Here is a 21,076-nt window from a genome sequence, read left to right as displayed (position 1 = left end):
TACGTGTATGACCTGTTCTCTAACACTACTTACGTCTTTGCGATTGATTGCTGGGGATATGTTAAATTGCTAGATACGCAGCTCTAGGAAACCGATACTATCCCCAAACAAACCCAAGCCCACCACTTGTCGGCCCTGAGACGGGACCACAGCTAACGCCGTCGTCTCGAATCCTGTCTCATCATTCAGTTGGTCTTAACTGATATACAACACCACCCCTGCCATCCGGCTTTTAATAGCAGACCTACGCAGGTCATCGACAAATTGTTACTCGCCCTGCTATAGCTGCCACGTATCCACTGGTGCTGGCCGTCCGCTGTGTATAGATTCATTCCAGCGTCAGCGAATTCTCGGTGATTTTCACTGCACTGACAGTATTTACTTCAACACCACCACGTACAGTGCCTTTATTTTACAAATTTTCCTCAGTTCCCTCGCGGATACCTTCTGACTACTTCATTGAGCAGATGCCATTTTTCTTTGTCTCTAACAGTGTCACTTCTTGTTAGTGTACAAATGCCTGTTGAGTCCACAGATCTAGTTCGATATCGTTTGGTGCACCAACGTCGCCACATGATTTCACATTTGTCTGACGTTTCTCTATCGTACGTAAATATTCACTTTATGGACCATGGCCCGTCATGGCTCCACAGTGAACCCAAACAGTGTTCGCCTAGCTGTATATTTTTCAAAAATGTCAGTCTGTGGCACTCGAAAAGAAGCGAATACAAAATCTGAAGAGCCAATGCTGCAGAAAGTACGTCCACATTTTATTTTTGTTAAAAATAAAGAACAAAATACATTCACAGCAATAACAAAGTTAACAAAATAGAAAATTTCATACAAATCTACTGCATAAAGTAATCGATCCACTCATATTTTTCACATTTAAAGACTGAAGACACAGTTTAAATAACAAATTCATTGGGCATCAATTTGTAGTCATTACTGCTCGCAAACGTCTGGAGTCACAGAGGACGCGATTTTGTCCCGTTCCTCTCAAACAGAATATTTTAAGTCTTTCTTTTTTAAAGTTTGTCTTTCTCTGACGTTCTCTTCCAGCACTCTCCAAATGCGTTCAACAGGATTAATATCTAGGCTCTGGGGGGGGGGGGGGGGGGGGTGTTGAATTGTATCAGTACTCTACACGACACGTATGTTACTTTTACTTTAATCAGAAAATTATAAATCCAGAACAGAAGTGCACGTTCTTGAATCTATGTTGATGGACAAAATCAAAACGTTTCTTCGGATACTCTTCACTGACGCAAAATTTCTTGCGAGTTACTTATATCCGTACTTGTTTGCAGGTATTTCTTACTGTGTTGGCACATACCTGCTTGCCCTTCGACTCTAACTCCTCAGACAACTCAGAGCGCTGATTTATAGATCTTTCTTGATTTCCATCACTTCTATATCGGTCACTGAGCGAGGGCGTCGGCCCGTGGTTCGTCTGTCAATGTTCGGTTAAGCAAAAGCGGTTTATTATCAACTGAATCGTCGACCTAAGTCTACCGACCGCTTTAGCAATCTTTTAAGAGTTTTCTTTCAGTTTGGGTTGTCTCACTACCCTTACGGCCCATTCTGAGAACTGCACTATCCGGGAGCCGCTCAAAATACTAGATGGCAGACTGTGGCTGCGGCTGGCTGGCGCTAGTGTGTGCCGTGGGTCAGCATTAAAGTTTCGTCCCTCGGCATGAATTTTACTCATATTCATATGGCGGACGGATACTTTATGAAATAGCTTTTGTATGAAATTTTCTATTTCTATTTCTTAATCTTGCTATCACTATGAATTATTTTGTTCCTTGTCTTTCAATAAAAATGATTTTACTGGATACTTTCCACGCGACTGGCTTCTCAGATTTTGTATTCACTTCTTTTTACGTGCAACACACAGTTTTTTCAAAAAAATGTACAGCTAGGTGGATTTACAAGGCACATAAGTCTCCTCTCCCTGATGTTTTGAAATATATCCTGTAGGCTATTCAATCTGTATATTGAGCAAGCAGTAAAGGAAACAAAAGAAAAGTTCAGAGTAGGTATTAAAATCCATGGAGATAAAATAAAAACTTTGAGGTTCGCCGATGACATTGTAATTCTGTTAGAGACAGCAAAGGACTTGGAAGAGCAGTTGAACGGAATGGACAGTGTCTTGAAAGGAGAGTATAAGATGAACATCAACAAAAGCAAAACGAGGATAATGGAATGTAGTCGAATTAAATCGGGTGATGGTGAGGGAATTAAGATTAGGAAATGAGACACTTAAAGTAGTAAAGGAGTTTTGCTATTTGAGGAGCAAAATAACTGATGATGGTCGAAGTGGAGAGGATATAAAATGTACACTGGCAATGGCAAGGAAAGCGTTTCTGAAGAAGAGAAATTTGTTAACATCGAGTATTGATTTAAGTGTCAGGAAGTCGTTTCTGAAAGTATTTGTATGGGGTGTAGCCATGTATGGAAGTGAAACGTGGACGATAAATAGTTTGGACAAGAAGATGGGTAGATCACATAACTAATGAGGAGGTATTGAATAGAATTGGGGAGAAGAGGAGTTTGTGGCACAACTCGACTAGAAGAAGGGATCGGGTTGGTAGGATATGTTCTGAGGCATCAAGGGATCACCAATTCAGTACTGGAGGGCAGCGTGGAGGATCAAAATCGTAGATGGAGACCAAGAGATGAATACACTAAGCAGATTCAGAAGGATGTAGGCTGCAGTAGGTACTGGGAGATGAAGAAGCTTGCACAGGATAGAGTAGCATGGAGAGCTGCATCAAACCAACCTCAGGACTGAAGATCACAACAACAACAGTCTTCCATCTGTTATGATAGTGTCCAAGTCTCTTTGCCACTGATGGACTTCCCATAACTTTAGTTCTAGCTTTGTTGCTGTTTCTTTTATCTGGCAGTAGTATCTATTGTTCGTAAGCTAGTGTGAGTAATAGTGCCTCCACCGATTTTGTCCCAGAGGCTCCTGTGAGCCACACCAACACGCTGCCCTGTTTACGCCTTCTGATTAACATATTGATTGTATCGCAGTTTCTGCGTCCAGACACTGGCTGCAGATCCTAGGATAGCAATGAGGACTGCACAGCGTGAAGAGTTTAAGAATAGACGTGCACACATTTGAGAAAGCTCGCCGCCGCTGACGGAGGCGTCCGCAGCCAGCGCGGGTTCAGCGGAGACGTCAGCGTCGAATAGTTGTGCGCAATTAGCACGTGCCGGGCGACCGTGGCGCAAAGGCCGCCCCCCTCGCGCTGTCGTCAGCCCTTTGTGGCGAGGGCGCGCCTTTCTGCTCCTCTGCAGCCATCGCCCGCTGCTCCTCTGCGTCTACACATCACATCTGCATCCAGCCTGGGCACAGACAAGCAAGCGGCTTCAAAGGCGGCGGTCCGCGGCCGGCGAGAATTCCCGTTCTGAACGCCGCAGCGGAACGCAGGCGTTCAAAGGACGCGGTCGCTTATACTGGGGATAACGGCTGCAGCTTGGCGGAATTACAACTCGACGCGGCACGTGGCTGAAGGGGCTGCAGTGGCGACGCGGTCTGAGTAGCAGAGGTCGGGATTTGGCTGCTCGGCAAACGAACTGCATTAGCCGAGCGCGTGCCACGCGTTTCTTAGTGTGCTACTTTATAGCAGCTTGCGCAGGAAACTGGCGTACACTAAACACGGAACGCACCCTCTTTGGAGTGGCTAAGTGTCCACTCACAAGCACTTTGAAACAAGACTCCGCGCATTTGCGCAGACTGCCTCAACTCGTTAGCCCCACGTTGTGGCTCTATGTTGCACTGAACTGAAAGCCAGTTGTTGAGTAGAGACTTCTCTCTAACCTACCACAACGTGTGCAATGGGAAAGCCTGCCACCCTGTCCAGCTTTTCACACAAAGAGAGGAGATAACGAAACACATTTTACTTTTCTGACGGTGGATTCAAAATATACGCAAATTTACGAGTCATTTAATAAATCACAAAGGTCGATCCGACTAATATTCACAAAGTCAGTGAAATTAACTGTCAGTTAAATCACACTATTTCTCCCCCGCAGTCAAACACGGTAGGCTTGCCTAACCAGAGCACTGTTGTCTCATGGGAGTGGAGTAATTTTCCGAGCTTTGATTTAAATCTTCCTTGAAATATGCAATATGGCGAACTGCCACAATTGCTGTTCGAGTAGTTGATCTGAATTCCAGATCACGTCTACTTCGTGGAGGAGGGACACCAGTATGTCCCTCCTCTGTCGACGACTTGCCGCCACTCCAGTGAATCGACTTCGGAACCGTGAGACCGGGCCTTGCAGGCCAGAACAAAACCATCACTCTACTTAGGTTGGCTACGGGCTCCTCTCTCTGCCGGCGGACGCTTGCTGGGTTGCGATACTCGCAGTAACAAAACTGACGGGAGACACCCTTTCGTCTTCAGTTGCTGGCAGTTATTTGTTGGAATAGGCCCATGGAGTTCAGTAGCACAAAAGTGGCCGCCATTTGTATGTCTTCGTGCTTGTAGAGTGGTCTGAGTAACAGCTATGCGCCTTACTGCACCGTTTAGTACTGTTTCGCATTAGGGGTAATGCAATCGCCATCATTTAGTTCATGAACCATCAGAAATCCAACGGTTTGCATACCAATACGGTAGGCGCGACAAAGATAATCCATGCTTGCGTCATAATGCTTCCTGGGTTTCAGTTTACTTTTTCTCGTGGATAATAATCATTACAATTTATCTCTCTCGAATCCAGGACTAGACGAGTTAACAAAACGCTCGTTCACTTCGCAGACTGTTCCCTTTGTCTTGCCCTGCAGCAAGACTTTTCTATCAGATTTGTGCTGTGTGTGTGTGTGTGTGTGTGTGTGTGCGTGGTATACGATATTTTAATTGTAACATGCCACCTCTCATTTCCATGTGTGTGTTTATGGAAATATGTGCAAGATTTTACCAGACCTATCCGGCTTCTGGTCTGTAGAATTCCCCTGTTCCCTCCTACAACCCTTTAATTAATAATCAGAAACCCCTGCTACAAGGGATGAGGTCCGATGCTGGCCATGGTCCAGACAGCAGAAGATTAGTACAATCAAATGTGCCTGTTAATTGGGAATCAAAAGTCAGGCAGCCATTTTATTTTCTACCACGCCTATAGTCGTGTTCGTTCTTTTAGAAGTGAACCGACGAAATTCGCAACATCTACGAAGTCTGTAGCAGCATCCGACTATAAAACGAATGTTGCTGACATGGGCCGAAAGCGTTGACTCACAAGTGTGCTTTCAATCGCCGACTACGCCTACAGTTGTTTACTTCACAGGTTCAGCTACGTGCTGACTGATTTCAATAAGAATGCACGTAAACTATTGCAACTTGGTGCAAAGAAGAAGTGTTTTACATGAAACTATGAACTGAAGCTGTGCTTTTTGACGTCAAAAGAAAAGATTACATCAACACGAGCAAACTTGATACAGGGTTACAGGAAATATTCTGTAGATTAAAAAAAGTGTAGGCCGCAGACAACAGTGGAGAAAATTAAAATGAAAATAAGAACTTTGCGTTCATAGTACTGCCGAGAAGTACCTTTCATTTCGATCTCTAAGGGGAAGCGGTGCTAGCAGTGAGGATGTATATGTACTGAATGTGTAGTTTCTTGACTTCGGTTCACGAGTGTGCTTGAACCTTATGAGTTGCCGAAAACTTCTCGGAAGAAGTTTTTCTTTTTCTTATCACAGAGACCTGGTATTTTAATTTTTGTATCTACAAGATCTATTACGAAATGATAATTATCCTCGTCGTCCTCAGTTTCTAAAGTAGCATTCGTTCTCTACAAGAAGTTATTTTCTAGAAAATGCCAAGTTTCTCCTCTCTTTCCGTCGGTTCATCCATTAATCTGCTCATCCATTTTCCCGCCAATATTGGCCGTTTGCTTCTTTCAGTGTTGTTCCCTGCGATATAACGCAGCGGACGTAGAGAAAGCAAAAAAGGTGATTCCTTTTTATCAATCGACGCCATGATAGCTTGCTCTGTGCACGCAGCAGGGGATACTACTGCGGGCTAATCACGTGGGACTTTCTCCGTCGGTTTCTTGCGCTCTCTTTGTAAGGCTCTTTACGAAGCGTGTAAATGGGCATTGCTCAAATTCTTTCTTCCTGTTGTGGCAGGCTGAAATTGTGTGTTGGCCACAAGGTACGTCTACAATGCCGCTTTGAAGCTGTACTGCCAGTGAAACTCAGGTGTATGGGTGTGCATCCTTGTGTGGCGGAGCTGTAAACCACACCCAATATTTATATGGCTGTTGAAACAACATTCATCAGTACTCAGTTGCAGTGCAAGTGGAGTGGAGAGAAACATCATTGTTTCTGATGTTTCTAGCATTTCGTATCTTTTTTTTTATTTTTTTCGAGGGTTGAGGGAGATGAGTACAAGATATAAACAAAAATCTAACTCAACGATCTGTCTTTACCGCTACTTTAAGGGTGAATTTCAATTGTCTATATTTGCTCAAATTCTAGATAACTGAGAATACTGTCCAATGCGTCTTTTCTCATATTTTCCTCAGCTGTTCCGTTAACACAGCAACAAAATCTTCACATTTTGTAACCCTTATTTATTTCTAAATAGCGGAGTGTCTTCTTTGGTGAAACTGTGTTCGATAATTCGCCTTTGTGCGCTGTCATCGGTAACATTTCACTTGCTATCGCGCAGTGAATTACTGATTACGTCTTGTCGCTTTTTTTTTTTTTTAACCTCTCTCGATTTTCTGTCACTGCATGGATTGTCAATGCATACAATTATATTAACGGTCGCATATCTGAACAGGTGATATCAGATTACGTTGCTGCTTTGAGCAGCAGGTTGTGTACACCAACAAAAAAATTAAATACTCATTTCTGACCATTATTTACTGATCTCAAAGTACTCTGTTAAGGTTTCTCTGCCATCCGTGTAATTGACCCTTAATGTCTCGCTCACCATTCACTACGGTACTAATGATGTGTAAGTTGAACATATATACATCTGCACTGAAAAAATCATTGAAACGCATCCTAGAGATGAATCGCTATCCTTTAACCACTGTCGGTTATTCTCAGCGATAGACAACAAATACTGTGCGCCCAACAGAAAAAAAAGCGTGGAAAAAAATAAACGTCCGTCGAATAAACCTGCAAGTTTATGCTGTCTGTATCTCAAGGAGAGGCGAAGCAAATATCAGTAAACATAAAGGTTTTTTTAAGGTAATATGCAATAAACGGATAACGGGGCTACCTTTGGCCCCAGCTAAGTCTCCTCCGTCCGGCGCTGATATTGCTGCTTATTAAGCACGCGTAATGGGAACTGAGCCCCTGTAGCCAAAATATCCACAAGCCCATACAACGCTGCAATAACGCTGCCAAATTCCACCGTCATAAAAATGTAAAATTTTAATCAAGCTTCGAGAAAGTCTTGGTCTCTTTCCTGCCCTGTAAAGAAGGAAACGTGAACCTCGGCGTTTATAAAGCTAAATTACGTCCTTTTTTTGCTGCTACCGCTGCTTCTATTGCTGCTGCTCATGCTTTTAATTAAGACTGACTGTTGGTTGCTATGGTGCTTACTTGATGAAGGCTCTGCCCTCGATAGGTGTCACTGATGTCGGGGGAATGTCCCACGACCACCACCGTACATCTATGCTTTAGACAGAGAATGAAACAGCAGTTGGTCGAGAAGCTAATGTCCTAAATTAATATAGCAGCCTGGACTTAGATTTACAGGATGAGTGGAAAACGAAAGGACTTTGGAATGATATAGAAATTTATTGAGATAATTTACAGATGTGTAATTTTGTAGCAAACAGCCTCAAGTTTCACATACAAGCGTCATTTTGGTTCGATGCGACTACTCCATTTGTGCTGTGTCAAGCATCCCACCGGTAATCAATTTCTTCCCATACTCGTGGCATCCAATCGCGCGTAACTTGTGCAACGGCTGATTAGATTCCATTTATCATAACAAGACAAGTAGTAGCCCTGCTGTTTTTTTTTTTTTTTTTTTTTTTTGCGCGTATTCGGTGAGAAATTTACGCTGGACAGCTGTTGCAGAGTTCGTTTCAGGAAACCAAAACACACAGCGAGTACGCTCCGCGCCAGTGAGAATAGCCATTTTAACTCCACATTACATTGGCGCTCCTGGTAGCGGAACAGAATACTGATTCATCACGTAAATCAAACTTGAGGTTTTTTGCTAAAAATGGCTATGGGACTTAACATCTATGGTCATCAGTCCCCTAGAACTTAGAACTACTTAAACCAAACTAACTTAAGGACATCACACAACACCCAGTCATCACGAGGTAGAGAATCGAACCCGGAAACCTGGGCGCAGGAAGCGAGAACGCTACCGCACGACCATGAGCTGCGGACTTAAAATGACACCTCTGTAAGTTATCTCAATAAATTTCTATATCATTTCAACGGGGTAAAGTCCTTTTTTGACTCACCCTGTATTTTCATTTACGTGGCTCACTGAAATAAGTAAATTCCCATTACAATGAGGATTGGAAATGAATCAAACAAGACATGTTACGAAAATAGTGATTTCTAAGTCTACCACAGGAGCGTGGGTCAACGTAATTACAAAGAACTAAGAAACAGAAAAATATGGTACGGTTACGTGTTTAATTCCTGAAACAATCGGTGGTTTTTATGTATGTTAAATCGGAAAATTGCGATAAATATAACGCGAGGAGAGTGCACAGGGCTACCTGTAGTCACTAAGTAGGTCTGACCTGGAAAACCAACATAGAGTAAGTAGTCCATTTGTACCTAGACGTCTCGGAAGAATTGCGCAGTTGTGTAGAATGTCGTCTTCGTACTAACCAGATTTCGTAAAATCCTACAGCAATCTATGAGGATCAAAGGCGAGCCATTTTAGAAGCCACTATCTAGAATCTAATTAATATTTTGATCTTGGAGGGCTACGCAATCATGCAAGACTATTCAAAAACAGGAACAGAACATTTATTGCTACCAAACTACAAAAGATAGAAACACAATTCTGCCATTCTTGGAAAGAAAAAAATTCCAATTTTTATGCACTCCAATCCAACGTCCTGGAATGAAGTCATTCAAACTTCGGACATCATTCCAGGACGTTGGATTGGGAGAGGAGGAGCAGAAGATGAACTTCATTGCCGGTGGCCTCCCAGGTCTTCAAACCTCACAATTTGTGACTTATTATCTGCGGGGTTACGTAAAAGACGTCGTTTTTACCCCTCGCCCCTCCCCCACATGCCTGATACTTTTGAAAGTCTGCATCATCGCATTGTTGGAGCTGTGAATTCGATAACGAGAGACCAGCTGCTTCCTGTGTGGGACGAAATGAGTCTCCGTTTTGATATTTGTTGCGTAGCACATGGTGCTCACATTGAATACATAAAAAGTTGAACTTTTCTGTTTCCAGGAACGCTGGAGTTGTGTTCCTATATTTAGTAGTTGCCGCGCGGAGTGGCCTTGCGGTTTGTGGCGCCATGTCACGGATTGCGCGGCCCCTCCCGACGGAGGTTCGAGTCCTCCCTCGGGCATGTGTGTGTGTGTGTGTGTGTGTGTGTGTGTGTGTGTGTGTGTGTGTGTTGGTTGGTTGGTTGTTCTTAGAATTAGTTAGTTTAAGCAGTGTCTAAGTCTAGGAATCGATGACCTTAGCAGTTTGGTCCCTTAGGAACTCACATTTTGATTTAGTAGTTTCGAAGCAATAAGGGTTTTTATTTCTGGTCCTCCTTTTTGAATAGCCCTGTATATAAGATGTGTCCGCACCGAAAAATCTTGGATCTTTCATGTGTTGGTCGCTCGGACATCTGTCCTTATGGGTGTCAGCTGCGTTTGACGTGTCAGGGAGTCGCGCCACGAAGCTCTGACGTCATCATTAGGGCGAATGGGAGTGCTACACGCTATCCGCCAGGGATGTCCAATTTAGTTCCTCGACTGCCTGGGGCTGAGACTAAAGCCAAACTGTAAAGAAGGAAACCAGCTATCATTTTCGGTCATCGATTGCAAGGTAAAAGTGTTTCATATGAAGGGGCTGTGTACAGACGAGGTAATCGGTGTCGGTCTAACACGCTGATCATGGCGAATGTTTGACTGAACGACATAAAATTTATAATTGAGAGTTACCTGAATCACATAGTTTTGTTGTACAGCTACGTATCAAAGTTTATAATTTCTACTGAATTCTGGCCAGTCCCCAAAATATTACCATCTGCTTACTATAGAATTTCACTTGAGACATTTAAAGCGGTTCCTGAAACCTTTTGACCGTTGTATGAGACATTGTAGAACTACAAGCTTCATCGGTTTACTGTTTTTCTCTCTTGAAGAAAAATTAATTTTGACAGAGTTCATGTAACAATTTGTTGCAGAATATGATAAATGAATCTGCACCCAGCATATTATACAATTTCTTCCTCAAATTATGGTATGTATACATCTTTCTACAGTACTTCTACCAGAGGATGAGATTTACTCACTCCGTGGAGTAGAATAAAATTTCTGCCAGGTTTGTAATAGGTCTAAATCGAACAATCAATTTACTATCCACGATTATACGACATACTGCTTTAATGTCTATCGTAACATCAGTCCATGGCCCTCATACCTTGTAATTTCTTCGAGCATCTTGTACTATAGCCCACATCAATTACACAAGCGATATCAATTGGAATAAGCTACCCAGGAAAAAACTTGGTATTTTTTAAATTTATTTCCTCTACTGTTTTTTCGTAGTTAGTGTTCTTAAAATACGGCAGTGAATCCACAAGTATTATATTACGATTTTTTTGAAAAAAGGACGGGGTAAGATCCTAGGGTAATTTTTTGCCGCCCTCCCCCTTGGAACTTTTTGTACCTTCAAGAAAAGGTTCCAGGCGAAGACTGAGGCAATTCCTTGTTATTGAATAGATGGATGTTTCTCTAACAGCCGTCGGTCAAAATTATGAAAGTACTCGTTCTGAACTGGTTTTTACGCCTACTGGAAGATGGTGGCATAAAACAACTGATGCTTTATGAAAGTAAAAAGCCATTAAGAAATACGTATTCCTCACAGACGGAAATCCACTAACCTCTGTGAAAGAGATAATTATGTTCAATACAATTTACGCAGGGGAGAGAGAGAGAGAGAGAGAGAGAGAGAGAGAGAGATCCATTCATCGTGAGTGGCCCAACGCATCGTGGCTGCCTTGGTGTTCAACTATATTTAGCTTAATGGAATGCCCCCATTGTCATATCGAATAAATTAAACATCTCAGTGGGCCGTAAACTGGGTGATTTAAAAACATCAACCCTAACCAAGTGTAGAGCGGACATGCGATAGCAGGTATATGAGGCTCAAAAATACCTCTGATGGATGTGCAGACGCTCGTTAAAATTTATTTATAGCATGGAAACGGTCGTGAATCGTCGTTTTCGTTGATTTAGGCCCCATAAGTCATCACGTTTGACAGCATTCGCCCGGAAGTATCGGACAGCAAGGACGTTCACGATGACGTACTCAACATGCCACACAAAACCTTACGAAGTCTGTCCTTGCAAGTGAAGCATATGGGTGTAGCCCTGACACAAAGTACACTATTTTGTTTAAAACTGCCCTCGAAAACAACGATACTGCATGGTGATTCCACAACCAATTTGGAACTAAATTTAGCGCTTGAATAGAAATATTGGGTTTTTTCGACTTTTACAAATCCAATACAGTAAATATAATTAGTCATTCACGGAAGATATATTACAAATAGTTTCGTTACTAAACTCATTACATTCCGTTTACACACTGTGGATATTGCCATCTGTGATGGAGTGATTCAGTTTATTAAGAGGCTGTGGAATTTCATCCCCGTCGTATTCACGAGTAAGAGTGTTCCTTCTAACATTCATCAATACCAATAATAAAACTGTAAAACCGTCGTGTCTGCCTGTTTCTCTATTTGAACACGCTAACCTCCTAAACTAGTAGAAATTTTTTTTTGGGTTTTCATAAATAACTTGAACGTGGCATGGGCCAACACACCGTCTTTACTTAAGCAACATCGGATTAAAAAAATCATAGGCAGCGTAGTACGCCGAAGAATCAACAGGTGACGCTGTTAGTTTTTTTACATCAGTGACAGAAATAACTTTAGCAATTATAATTTTACGAATACAAATAATGCATTTTCGTGGCTAGGATATAGGAATTTACTTCTTTCGTTTTGTGTATTAAAAACTTAACAAAAGCGTTTTGCTTCTTTCGATAGGTTTAATTTACATTTGACTTCTTGGCTAGGAAAAACGAATTTATTGACAAAGTGAGACTATAATGGTTCCGTCGTTACCGACTGATGTTAACGAACCCTAAAGAGCGACGGTGTGTAAAGGCCTTTCTTCCGTTGCTAAGCATGGACGTGCAGCCAGTTTAGAATAATTCCGGCATGCCCATTTTTCCTGCACATGTTAACACACAATGACAGAATTCCCACTTGTGAACACGTAGATCCTAGAATATGCTGCAGTTGCAGCTAGCGAAGCCAAGGATTCTTCGTTAACAGTAACGTGACCTTCAGTAATGGCAGTCCCGGGAGGATCAATGGGAGCAAGCTTCACGTTCGTTGTACATGTTACATGACTATTTCGCGTGAATGTCTTCTGGAGATACTTTCAACAGAGGACACAGACTTGTGGTTCAACTATTCAAGTTGTCTGAAATTTAAGTGAAAGGTTCACTCTGCATATATCTAAGAATTTATTACATGAAAAATTATCAACCAATACATATTTATGTTGTTTGAAAGTTTCATTTTGCTGGAAGCATATTTTAGGGCCCGATGAGGAAATGTATCTTCCTGGTATCATCAATAATTCGTCTCACTGGCCTTAAAAGCGATTAACAAACGTCACAAAACAGTTCTTAATAAATGCGATTAGACAGTTTGTCATTTCCGTTATGGTATAGGAGAAACAACTTACGTTACGGCGTACTGTACATGAACCACGCCAAAATCTACGCCCCTTCTCAAATTTAGGGCAGCTGCTTAGAATGACGGAACCAGCTGTTGTGTTTTGACGAGAAACATACCTGAAACAAAAGAAATGATTACAAATTTTGGGCATTTCATTACAGGTATTGTCAAAGGCCTTAGTAAGGGTACCACATTACACAACAGACATCTAATCAAAAAGCAGACTTCAAGAAATAGCCAAAATTAATGAAAAGAGGACGCGAGTGACAACACGGTAGACAAAAGCTGTAGTAATCGCCGATTAGCTAACTGAAGCACATCGTCACGAAAATATCCCATTGGTAGAGGAGTAAAAAGCGACAAAAGCCGGAAATACACAAACATTTGCCATCATTCCTCCTAAAGATCGACTCTGTCGATGTATCGAGTTCCAGCAGGAACGCATCTAAGAATCATAATCCCACGTGCTCCTACACATTAGGCTCTGAACACGCCAGTCGCTGGTGGCTGGCCACCTTTGTTTCTGCACTAGGTACTGGACTTTTACTTATCAAAGAGCGGCACAACATTTAAACGCAGTGTTCTTATCTAAAATACACTATGGAAGAACCCCCCCCCCCCCCCTCACACACCCACACACTTCTAGCAGCGGACCATAGGCAGGTACTCTGAAACTAGAAAAAAATTAATAATAATAATAATAATAATAATAATAATAATAATAATAACTTTATCTTGACTTTGCATAGTAGTGTATGGTCCGAACATAGCCGTGTGATGATTTGCAATTACGTGTAAATAAATTAGCCTCTGGCTGGAAGGATAGTTTTTAATTTCTTTATTGCATAGTCGATTTCGGGAATGCTAACCCCATCTTCTCATGCATTTGTTGACAGGGCAAAATTTGGACTGCGTTCGCAGTCGGGCAGTGCCTGGAAGCTACAACGGAAACCACCGCACAAGCCGACACCAGGCAAGCGTGCAGCCGTGCCGTCGACCTCTGCCTCACAACGCGCCGCAATGCTACCACAGAGGGCTCGCTCGATGCATTCTCTTCTCCTCCTCCTCTAGATGGGAGGGAAAGCATTCGGTACAATCAGGCGAGCTCTGTTAGGCACTACAGGAGGAAACGTCGGCAGTCAGACCACACACACACACACACACACACACACACACACACACACACACACACACCGCAAGCCCGCCAATTACCGGCCTCCAGACGGACAAAAAGAGGAGGTAACTCGTTTAAACGAAAGCGTGAGCCGAGCCGCTAACCCCTGCTCCCCCGGGGCGGTTCCCCAATTCTGGGCTGCGCCCGCGTTTGCGCAGTCATCGATTGCCGTGTCCGGGGGCCCGCAGGCTCCAAATTAAATGAAATTCAGCCACCGGAAGGGAGACACTCGCGGAATAAAATCGCCTCACCGCCGGACGAAGGGTGAAAGGGGCGGGGCCAGCGTTTGTTGCGGAAATGAAAAACGGAGGGAAGAACAACCGCGAAAAGGAACAGGGGGCTGGTTAAGACCGTACATTAATTTCATGGAGATTAAGTGCCAGGGGTAAACACAATCGACCTCTTCTCCCACGCTAACAGCTTCAATCATGCAAACGAATGCGTGAAAATAAAGTGTCTCTTTGAATTTTCCTCCCGCTTATTAAGCTAATTCGGAGGAGCAATGCGAAGTTGCTGCAAAACGTGGTTCGCTAATGGCAGAATGAAGGAAGATTAGGGTTTAACGTCCCTTCGACGCCAAGTTCTTTAGAGACGGACCACGAGCTCGCCGGATTGGGGAAAGGAAAACGGTCGAGATCTTTCCAGAGGAACCATCTAAGCATTCGCCATACGCGACTTAGAGAAGAAATGGAAGACCTACATCTGCACGGTAGGAATTGGGATTTAAACCATTGTCTCCCCGAGTGTTCTGAGCTACAAGGTGAGACCAGGAAATCCAAAACTGTATCACCGAACTGATTGTAGTGGAAGATATAACTGCGATAAAATTAATCGTTTATTTTTACGCCTATATAGTCCATTTACTTTTATGGCAAGACTAGTTGCGGTCAAAGTGGTTCATCTTCTATTCCACGTAGCTGCGTGAACAAAAAAAAAAAAAAAAAAAAATGTTCAAATGGCTATGAGCACTATGGGACCTAACATCTATGGTCATCAGTCCCCTAGAACTTGAACTTCTTAAACCTAATTAACCTAAGGACAACACACAAATCCCAGCCATCACGAGGCAGAGAAAATTCCTGACCCCGCCGGGAACAGAACCAGGGAACCCGGGCGCGGGAAGCGAGAACGCTACCGCACGACCACGAGATGCGGGCTGCGTGAACAATCCGACATATCCGTATAGAGAACTCTGGTATATAGAGGTACTGCGATATACTCGTATAGTTCGGAAAACAATCACCTTCGATCGAAACCAGATATGTTATAAAAATAAATGTGCAACTGAGACGGCAAAATAGTCGATAAACGTATAAGTATCAACACGTTTATAGAAGCTCTGCGAGGAATATGTCTACAATAGTATAATTATGATGGCAATGAGAATGAAATGCAAGTGAGCAGGAAATATAGCCACGCGAATTGATGGCAGATCGACTAAATAATTTTTTTGGGGGTCCCAACAGATAAAACACAGAAGATGACCTAAGACTGGTAGATGACGTAAAGGAACTTGCAGATGCAACTAGACTGCATAGATCTGAACACTGTAACGCACGGAAAAGTTGGGAGCAGCCCCGTACTTAGCTGTAACATAGAATGGGTGATGCTGTAGGTCCAATAAATAACTACCAACATTTTATAATATCAGAGGTGATTGTTTATGATAACTTTGTAAAGGGGCTGACACTGACACTCCAGCACAATAAGTGATGGAATTACAGACAGGTGCTCTTTTATACTCATCAGACCTAAGTTAGCCATTTAAGTTACTGCAAGTTTTCTTACCGAGGTTTTATTAAACCTTACATTTAAGAGTGTTTGAATTCAAAGAACCTAGTGAACAATCTGCCTCTCTAATAGGAAAACCACAACGCCGTCTCCTGTAGCAAAGTGGTGCCTTTGAGATCAAAATTCAGGAACGTCATTTGCACTGTCATCGTATCATCCGGTTTTTAACTCGTGGGAAAGTTTCAGAGGCGCTGAGTGTATTGTATCTCAAATCAAAATTTTGAATACTTTTCTTGTTTCGACATCTTCGGAACTGAGGACAGAACTTATGACATTTTCGAAACTTCACTTACAAATCAGACTCTAGGCTGTATGGAGGAATATTGTTGCAGTTGACTAAGAAGATAATTTTAAATACCGATGTATACCTGAGTTCAAGCATCACTACTAAGCGAAGAGGAAAATTGATGATAAAGAACTAAACACGTCTGTACTTTATACTTCAGTTACTGAACATGTAACGCAGTTGTTTCGTATTTTTTATACTCTTCCGATAGCACGAAAAAGAAATTTTCCCGACCTCCAATTTAAAAACTGCTTGTTTGTTACGCAAAATAATTCTTTTTTCCGATGTAGACCCTTTCACGCGATTGCATTTCGTCCAACAATTTTCAGGAGAGAAGATTCCAACTGTGATAAGCGATTCTATAAGATCTGGAAAATGCCCTTCCACGACTAGCGTAACTCTTCACTGACTCAAAAATTTTTCTCGTTACAATTTTTTTTATACCTGAGGGTAGATGAAAGTCTGAGCGTGCCTAATAAGTTGAATAGCGCGGGTGGCCGAACAGCTCATATTCCATTGTCAAAGAATCTTTGTAATAAAAGTGCCAAGTTTTTTCTTTTTTTACTTTGAATCCAAAAGACTTGAGTAATAATCCAAAATTTTTGTTCCACCATTTGCGTGGTTATCAATAAGAAAATCGATTTTGCACTCAATAAAACAATGGCAGCTGTGTTGTTGTTGATTCTTCGGGTTATAAGGCCGTGGTCCATGGAATTCTTCAATTCCTAACGTTTCGTCCAATACTACGTTGGACATCTTCAGAGATATGGTTGGTCCTGCTGAGTCCTGAATTGAAGAATTCCATGGACCACGGCCTGATAACACGGAAGAATTATCAACAACAGTACCATCCGGTCGTGAAAGGCTTCATTGAACGGCAGCCGTCTTGCCGGAAAGTGGAATATCTTTCAAAAAAATGGTTCAAATGGCTCTGAGCACTATGAGACTTAACATCTGGGGGGTCATCAGTCTCCTACAACTTAGAACTACTTAAACCTAACTAACCTAAGGATATCACACACATCCATGCCCGAGGCAGGATTCGAACCTGCGACCGTAGCGGTCACGCGGTTCCAGACTGAAGCGCCTAGAATCGCTCGGCCGCACAGGCCGGCGGAATATCTTTCCAAACCACTTTTGCGGGACATCGTGGACTTCAGCTGGACCCAGCGAACAAAAGCGGATGGATCGTTTTTAAAATGATCCAAACATCAGTAAAAAAATTTGATATTCAGAGTCTGACTTCTGTATGCATCTGACAAGCATTCCCATGTATTTGCTTCCACGTGATTACAGTACCAGATACTTCTACCGTCCAATAATGCATTCCTGATTTTGTATGTTTAGAAATACAGGAGCTCGAGTATCATAATCACACATCTGTGGTGGAATTCGCTCTCAGGAAAAATTTTTAAAAAGTGAATTCTAGAAACTTTCTACGTTGAAAGTAAGAACAATCAGCTGCAGGCCAAAAATCTTCTTCTCGCCCTCATAATGACGGAGGAAGATAAACGTTCAACATTTCCCGACGGGGAGTTTACTCGAGATGGAATACATGAAGGATAGGAAAGGAAAACGGCCCTTCGTTTTCTAGTGAACCATCTCGGCATTTGGCTGAAGCGATTTTGGGATACCACAGTCAACCTACACCACCGTCCTCCCGAAAACGTATTCGGTGTCTGGCCCCCCTCCCCCCCTCTCTTTATTTCTCAAATAACAATTAAAGGCCATTCTTAAGATTTCGTGCAATTCGAAAAACCATATATAGGTCTATTTGGTGCAAGCACACTTGAGAGATGTTACTCTGGGAAGGTACAGAGGCAGATTCAGCCATTACCAGGCATTCGCAAAGATGTACAAGACACAAACGAGACTGTACACATCGTAAGACAGCTATGCTGCACTTCCTCGGTGTTCACGCAAAACTCAAAACTTGTAAGCCTGTTTCTATGCCGTAATGAAGTTACTCTAAAGACCGGCAACCTCCGATAGTCTGAGCTTCGTGAATAATTGATAATGCATGCACTTTGCGCACAACGCTGCACGTGAGCAAAACGGAACTGCACCGTACACTGTTGTCCCCTGCTCTCCTCTCCCCCGCCTCTTTTACCTTACAAGAATTACTTAACGATTCCACATAATAATATTGTTTCACTAAATATTAAATGGAGTTAGGAGACGTTGGGAGAAGAGGCAGCTGATACTTCCACATATGTAATATCTTGTGAAGGCAGTATCTATTATTTGACAATCGATATGATACACTGATCCACTGCCCAAATTGCAATTTCTAGTCCTACTGCGAACACGAGTGCCGACTTCTATTCTTGTGTCCCCGAATTGTCTCACTGCTATCTCCATACTTCTTGTACAGTGCCTCGCATGAAAGTAAATACATACTCGTGCATAAAGAAAAGGTTTTGCATCACGCCGGTTCCCAGTGCAGAAAGACGTTGACTGTGGATATTGTATCACAGACACAGTCCCTTTGACTGTTCAGAGACGTCACTAAACCCGCCCAAAGACGTAAACAACCATGCATGAGCAGCACCTATCAGACGGATGGAGTCCGATAGCCGGTCAGTTCCAGTCATTCCACCAGGAAGCAAGTACACGGCTCGTGTTGTCTGTAGTTCAACCATGCCTAGACGGTCAATACCACTGTCCGATCGTGTCTGCACTGTTACTCTGTGTCAGAAAGGGCATTCAACAATGGAAGTGTCCAAGCGTCTCTGAGTGAACCAAAGCGACGTTGTTCGGACATAGAGGAGATACAGAGAGAGACAGGAACTGTCTATGACATGCCGAGCTCAGGCCGCCCAAACGCTACTGCTGCAGTGGATGACCGCTACCTACGGATTATGGATCGGAGGAACCCTGACAGCAATGCCACCATGTTGAATAATGCTTTTCGTGCAGCCACAGCACGTCGTGTTACGACTGAAACAGTGCACAATAGGCTGCATAAAGCGCAACTTCACTCACTATGTCCATGGAGAGGTCCATATTTGCAACCACGAAACCATGCAGCGCGGTACAGATAGGCCCAACAACATGCCGAATGGACCGCTCAGGATTGGCATCACGTTCTCTTCAACGATGAGCGTCACATTTGCCTTCAACTAGACAATCGTCGGAGACGTGTTTCGAGGCAGCCAGGTCAGGCTGAACGCCTTAGACAAACTGTCCAGCGAGTGCAGCAAGGTGGAGGTTCCCTGCTGTTTTCGGGTGGCATTATGTGGGGCCGACGTACGCCGTTGGTGGTCATTGAAGGCGCCGTAACGGCTGTACGATACGTGAATACCATCGTCCGACCGACAGTGCAACCATATCGACAGCATAATGGCGAGGCATATATCGACAGCATAATGGCGAGGCATTCGTCTTCATGGACGACAATTCGCGCCAATCGAGCACATCTTGTGAATGACTTCCTCCAGCATAACGACATCGCTCGACTAGAGCGGACACCATGTTCTCCAGACTTGAACCCTATCGAACATGCCTGGGATTGATTGAAAAGTGCTGTTTATGGACGACGTCACCCACCAACCACTCTGAAGGATCTACGCCGAATCGCCGTAAGCAGTGAGACAATCTGGACCAACAGTGCCTTGATGAACTTGTGGATAGTATGCCACGACCAATACAGGCACGAACAATGCAAGAGGACGTGCTACTGGGTATTACAGGTACCGATGTGTACAGCCATCTGGACCGACACCTCTGAAGATCTCGCTGTATGGTGGTACAACATACAATGTGTTGTTTTCATGAGCAATAGAATGAGCGGAAATGTTTATGTTAATCTCTGCAAAACTTTTTTTGATGTGTTTATATGCGCTGTATTTCGAATTCACATTTCCTGCACTTTTGTGTCTTGATTTAAAGAAAATGAAATTCGTAGCAATATGCTTACCGAATTTTTATCAAAAGCTTGTTCAAATACGTCGGGTCTTATTGAATGTTTTCTCAAATTGAACAACATTCGTTTCACATAGTGTAATTCACTATCAGTCTCCACGTTTTCGATATGTACAGGAATAGTGATCCACAAATGTTGATTTTAAACGTAAATCAGTTTATAAAGTCTTGTACGATTAATATGAAGCACTGAGTTTAAGAAAACTGTGTAAGTTACTGAAAACTGTGTAAGTTACTGAAAACTGTGTAAGTTACTGAAAACTGTGTAAGTTACTGAAAACTGTGTAAGTTACTGAATGAGAATCCGTTCCCATATTGAAAAGCCCTGTTTGCAATTAAGCACCGATAAGAATCATCTATCTAAAGGCGATAGGGTCGACTATTGTTTATTCGAATCGATAAATCGAAGCGATTCTTACGAGAGCGCTCGCAAGCACACTGTAAATCGAAATAAGCACATATCTTACACTCGGTTATTCGAACTATTTCGTCTTCCAATTTTTCGAGATACTCCACTGTTACTCAACGTAGGTTAAAAACAGATGTGGCGAATACCTTGGGTATTTTACACACCGTAGACTATCCTGAAGCAGAAATGCCGCTGAAAGCGTATCATACAGAGGGAGGAAGCGGATCCAGCTAGATGTGTTCCTGCATATCGACGATGCTTAATGAAATGGATAAGTCAATAAAGAGGACGAAGCTTACCTGTTGCAGATTATGTGCTTAAACAGCTATCCGTTAAGAGTCTCAGAATGAAGTAGAAAGCCTGCTGGTAAATTACAATCCACATGCGTTTTTCAATACTGACGATACGGGGATTCCCCCCCCCCCCCCCCCAACCCTGCAGTATAAATGGATGCGTCTAGGAAAATAAAACGTTTTGATAGTGAAATCTGGTAACTCTAAATGTGTCAAATTAGTTGTGTGTCTTCGAGCTCCTACGAAAAATCGAGGATGAC

The 21,076-nt window shown here is 42.8% G+C and overlaps 1 protein-coding gene across 24 annotated transcripts in view; it reads right to left on the bottom strand.

The window, feature by feature from the left end:
- The window catches only part of LOC126336637 (stress-activated protein kinase JNK), an 886,954-nt gene that overhangs the window by 375,192 nt on the left and 490,686 nt on the right, over nucleotides 1-21,076 (bottom strand). For 8 of the 24 annotated variants that reach the window (XM_050000554.1, XM_050000555.1, XM_050000551.1 and 5 more), the window contains one exon: nucleotides 12,947-13,055. The exons of the other annotated variants lie outside the window; for them this stretch is intronic. The gene's annotated coding sequence lies outside the window, so the exon portion shown is untranslated. The remainder of the gene's footprint in view (nucleotides 1-12,946; nucleotides 13,056-21,076) is intronic. 24 annotated transcript variants of the gene reach the window in all.

This window comes from Schistocerca gregaria, chromosome 2 (genome assembly GCF_023897955.1).
Source record: "Schistocerca gregaria isolate iqSchGreg1 chromosome 2, iqSchGreg1.2, whole genome shotgun sequence".
In the NCBI taxonomy this organism is placed as follows: domain Eukaryota; kingdom Metazoa; phylum Arthropoda; class Insecta; order Orthoptera; family Acrididae; genus Schistocerca; species Schistocerca gregaria.
The sequence above is the reverse complement of the archived record's forward strand: the minus strand, read 5'-3'. Positions and strand labels throughout refer to the sequence as shown.